This window comes from Centruroides sculpturatus, unplaced genomic scaffold (assembly GCF_000671375.1).
Source record: "Centruroides sculpturatus isolate CEXI.00-Female unplaced genomic scaffold, Cexi_2.0 scaffold2019, whole genome shotgun sequence".
Lineage (NCBI taxonomy): Eukaryota > Metazoa > Arthropoda > Arachnida > Scorpiones > Buthidae > Centruroides > Centruroides sculpturatus.
This window is the reverse complement of record NW_019386437.1, coordinates 42,206-47,576: the sequence shown is the minus strand read 5'-3', so window position 1 is coordinate 47,576 and position 5,371 is coordinate 42,206.

The window sequence follows — 5,371 nt, the reverse complement described above, 5'->3', positions numbered from 1 at the left end:
GATTTAAATACAGTATTTACTTTTAATATTACCGATATGTCATCGAAAAGAAAACGTGTTGTATTATCATTAAAAGACAAATTAAAGTATTTGTTTCGATTATCCGGATTTTTCCTTATCCGGACTACCTTCATCCCCAATTAGTCCGGATAATCGAGGTTCTACTGTATTTAGCTTTTATATTTATAGCATTTAAATTTTTAACAAGGATAAATGACTGAGTTGTTTTTCCAGTTCTCTCTATCGTTCGAAAACTATTATTAAACCGCGTTTATTTATTTTATTTCTATGACTGGGAATATAATGAATTATGTAGAACAATTTTATTTAAAAATGTTAATAAAGTAATAGAAATACTTAAAACATTTAAAGTAAGAAACTATGATTTTAATAATAATTTTGAATGGTGCGATGATTTTCAATGTATTTCAACTGTATATAATGTTAAGAAAAAAAAGGTTAAATAGAGATGATTTATGAAAGTAATATAAGAAATTTAATTAAGGTTTGATCATTTAGATTTATATTTGTTTCATTATTATTAATATATTTTTTTTATTTTGTAAATTATACGATACTATCATATCTATTTGATTTTTATTATCTTCAACTATTGTTGCGACTCCATTCAGAGTAATATCAGAATCATTTGAAATATATACCTCAAATAAAATATCATTTAAATATTTTTATTAGTTATTAATCTAAATTAGTTTATATTTAAGATACCATTATCGTCAAAATCAATATTTATTTTATATTTTTTAAATCATTACTTTTACCAATTGTTAACTTAATCCATGTTGCCATTTTCGTATTAACAATGTTTTTCTATTCAAACAATCAACAAATTACAGTTGCAATAACAGTAAATAATTGTCAGTAGTTAAATTAGTCGGTTTCATACATATTCAATCAAAAAGGATTAAATATTTAGTTAATATATATATTAAAATTAAATTTTTAAGTGTTTCTATCACTGTCGAACACAAAAAAAGTAACTTTTTATAAACAGTTAGCTGCTGATTTATTTAGAATCTTATCTGTTAGTGTAAAAGTTTGTCTTTATGAAAGTAATAAATAACAACAATCATAATGTAATAACTCCAATAACAATAAAGATGTTCATAAAGTATTGGGTGTTCTTATCTTTATTGAACGCACTATATAATAAACCAGTAAATAAATAAATTAGTCGAACTGCGTTATAAACTCAGTATGTTTCGTATTAAATTTATGATATTGTAAGAAATAAAAAATGTTAAATAATTGTCTTACTTCGAAATAAAACGGAAATCTTTACTCGTGTGATTCAATTGTTTTTTTTTTTCTTTCTCAATTCCATATACATCAGCACAACAGAAGTAATTATCAAACTTAAAATAATTTGAAATGAATTCGACATAAACATCATTAAAATAATCTTTGGCCTGCAGATTTAAAAGTGACACGTAATAGTCATGAATTTAACTTTATATCTATCTAACTGTAAAAAAATAACCATTGTGAAATTCAAATCAGAATCAGTCTATAATTTGTCAATCAAAAATTCAATCCCGAAGTGATGCATTTATTTGTATTCCGCTTCAAAGTTGTTCAAGGATTTCAACTATTTACATCATACTTAATTAATTTAAATATTAATCTGCGTGTATTTTGAAACTGGTTATCGCCATTTCTTGTGGTTTTATATTCCTACTTAATTAGAGAACATTAAACGTTTAACAGGCTAAGATTTGTTAAATGACATCCTAATTATTGTTACAGTTACAATCATTCGAGATGATGAAGATACTTACTTCAAAAGTTTACTCTGAAGGCAAAACACCGACTTTAAAATAATATTTGAATTTCATTATGGAAAAATCCGAACAGCGGCAATACTATGTCAGTAAATACAAGAAAAGCGTGCATTAGAGAAAATTCAAAGAATGAATGTATTGCTTAGTTTCAAGTTGATAATTTATGAAAATTAAGTCAAATTAGTAACGTACTTATCGTAATTCTTACATTTTGAGTGAATATAAGAATCAAGTGCATTTGAAGTATGGCATTACAATAATAATAGAACGTATTGATGCTCACATAAACAATTCGGTTTCATTAATAGCAATGCATATAAAAATATAGCAATATTTATTGTAATTGCCAGTTTATTTATATACTAAAAGTTGTATAACGTTTGTTGCGTTTTATATACGATAATTAACAAACAAAACATGAATTTCTACAATTGATTCTGATTTTTTCACCCTTAAAATGATATTTAAATGTAGATAACAGATTATTTCTGAAATTGTTTTAGTAATAGGAAATAATGCAAACTCGTTAAGCATAATTTTTACATTTTATTTTAGTATAACAAAAAACAAAAAACAAAATGTAAATGCGTCAAACCATATAATTCATATTTTCACGAAAAATATTTATAAATAAAATTTATAAAAAGTAGAAATATTCAAGTAATAAGCATTGTTTTATCAGTAATAATAATATTGAGCTTTAAAACATATTTTAAGCGTTATTGAGTTAGTTGCGTGACATTAATCTGATCACCTAGAGCTAGAAAGGAAATCTAAAATCTATAATGCAGGTTCTCGTATGTATAAACAACACTATTAAAAAAACTATTTAATCTTATAAAATTTTATTTTATACAAAGAATAGATATGAACTGGAAAAACTTTCAGTTATTATTTCTTAGAAATTTAATATAAATGTAACTGATAAAGCTATACATTTTCGTATAAAATGAATAATTTTAAAATATTTCATACAGGAATAATGTTTAGAGAAATCGAGAATAAAGTTTATCATTTCTTTATCGAATATTTATTTCTATTCTGCATTTATTACTACACTCGTTGAACAACTATTTCTTTTCATATTTTTATATTTGTTTATAGAAATCACGTAATTAATCGAGGTCATAATTATCTGGAGGGCAAAAGAAATAATAAATAATTAACTTTTTCGATATAAACATTGATTTATATAATATTCTATTATATGCTTGTTTTAAACCCTTCGTGTTTACCTTTCTTTCCTGTTTTTTGACTGTCGAAAATTTTAAGAATCACCTGATAAGAACACGTTAATAAGATATAAAAGCCTTCTTTAGGTGTTATAGAAATTTAAGTAAATGATCAAGTTTCGTAATTACAGTGTCAGCTAGAAAAAAATGAATAAATTTATACAGATTTTGATTCTTGCCTATAAATTTTCAAATAAAAAAGAATGATTCTATTATTATTGTTAAAACCAAAAGTTTGAAAACATTTTAAAGTTTAAAAAAATTGTAAAATTAATTTAGTTTAAATAACATTTTATTCGGTCGGAAATAGGGAAGAAATTTGTAAATGTACAAGATCTCTCCACTTCTTCCTGTAAATCAGGGGAAGTTCGAGATTCTTATAAAATGAAAATTTGAACAGATACGCGAATTCGGGGGTTGGTTTGTCCCTAACCTTTGAGCGGCGTCGGATCGATAACATCCGTTTACGTTGTCACTGAATGGCTATTAAGGTGTTAAATTAAATAGGAGGGGTTTCGACCGCCGACTGGGGAGCCGCGATAAGCCCGTCGATAGGGTGTCCGGTTTTTCCGATAACAACAGGTTGACAAATAAACAAAACAACACATTTAATACAAAAATGAAGCAAACTACAATATAGAGCTAGATACTTATAAACTAATACACTGATAGAGAGTTTATAATTCTCTAAGTAAAATACCTCTATTGGACCGATGTCTCCAGAACGATGTGAAGGTCGGGAAGACGTTCGTGGATCTTCGGTAAACGTTGCTTCAGAGGGAGACAATATTGGCGGGTAGAGCTTCCGTCTGTGGGCTCTTCAAACTATGTCTACTCTGATGCTCGAGTTCGAGCCCTTTTCATCCTCCTGAGTGTGCGATCATTACTCCGGTGATTCACATTGTTGTGGTCCTATGTTCGCGATCTGTCCCTGGTACGGCCGAGGCGGTTTGATTTTTTTACTATATGAAGCAACAAATTCGAACTTCCTTCATGTCATCAATCAGGTGTTGGGACTCTTTTTACCTCACAGTTTAACCGATTTTGATGTCTTCCTCGTTAATAACTATTTGTTTGTATTTATTGTGGAAACTTATTCAAAACATCGTTAAAAGTTGTTTATTTGCACTGTTATTTGATCTTCATTATCTATCGGATCAGAAGTCAACGGAAAAGCCAAGTGATGGGAAAAATGATTTTTTTCCACTTCTTAATTAACTGCGTATTAATCTTTAATTCCTTAATTTAAGTAATTGATCGTCTATGGCTTCACTGGACCCTAGAACAAACAAGAGGGGATTGCAGAATCTCACGAAAGTATGAAAGACGGATGTCACCTTTCATACTTGCTGTTTGTCCTAAACCATAGGTCACTAGCCATTTTGGTCTGTCGTCACGTTCAGCCATGCCACTAGCTTATGGAATTAGTTCCCGCCTCATCTCTTTAAATCAAAAACGTAATAAGAAGTATCAAATTTCTCGCACTACGACCCAGATGATAACGATTATTGCAAACTTTCTTTCTCGACGAATGGCATAGTTATAACATAGGGTAGGTAGTCGAAACGTACATTAATTAACGAATTAATTTAGAATTAAATAGGAAATAATATAAAACTGGAACAGCCGGGAGTGTCAAATTCCACAGAAAACTGGTGCGGTTACACTCGGTTAAGCGGTATGGTCTCGTTACTTTCTAAATATTACGGCGATCCCAACAGGCCTGGAGTATTACGTAACCGATTTCTTTGACCCTTTGACAGAGTTCACAAGAATCGAAATTCGTCCAAAGCACAAACACTAGCGATAGTAAAATTAATTAACCCTGATTTGCACCATTGCGGTTTATTACCCCAGTCCTCTTGGACCATGTTTTTTTTTTGGAAACTGTCACGTTTAGTTATCTTCCCTGCTACGTATTTTCTCGTAAGCTATTCCTAAGTATGTTACACAGGTTCGATAGAATCAGTCTTGTTCAGCCAAAAACCTTGAAACTATTTTTTACCCGTCTGTACATAGGCGGAAGAATAGTCTAAAAAGGAAGGTCGACTTCGCCCTGAAGACAGTATTTCTTAAAGTTTTAGGTATTTACATCATGGCGTTTTTTTCCAACTTGCGAATCAAATTCGAGAAAATGCAATTGAAAGATAACGAATCTGATCTATTGCGGTTGATGACGTAAGAGTTATTATATTTACAACTACGACGTCTCGCGGCCTTCTTTCTCCCAACCCACCAGACCAGAAAGTGTGTAAAGGTTGTGTTGTTTTGCTTGTTGTAAAAGTGACGTAATCATTGTAACATTATAAGTAAAAGAAAATTAATTAATATATATAT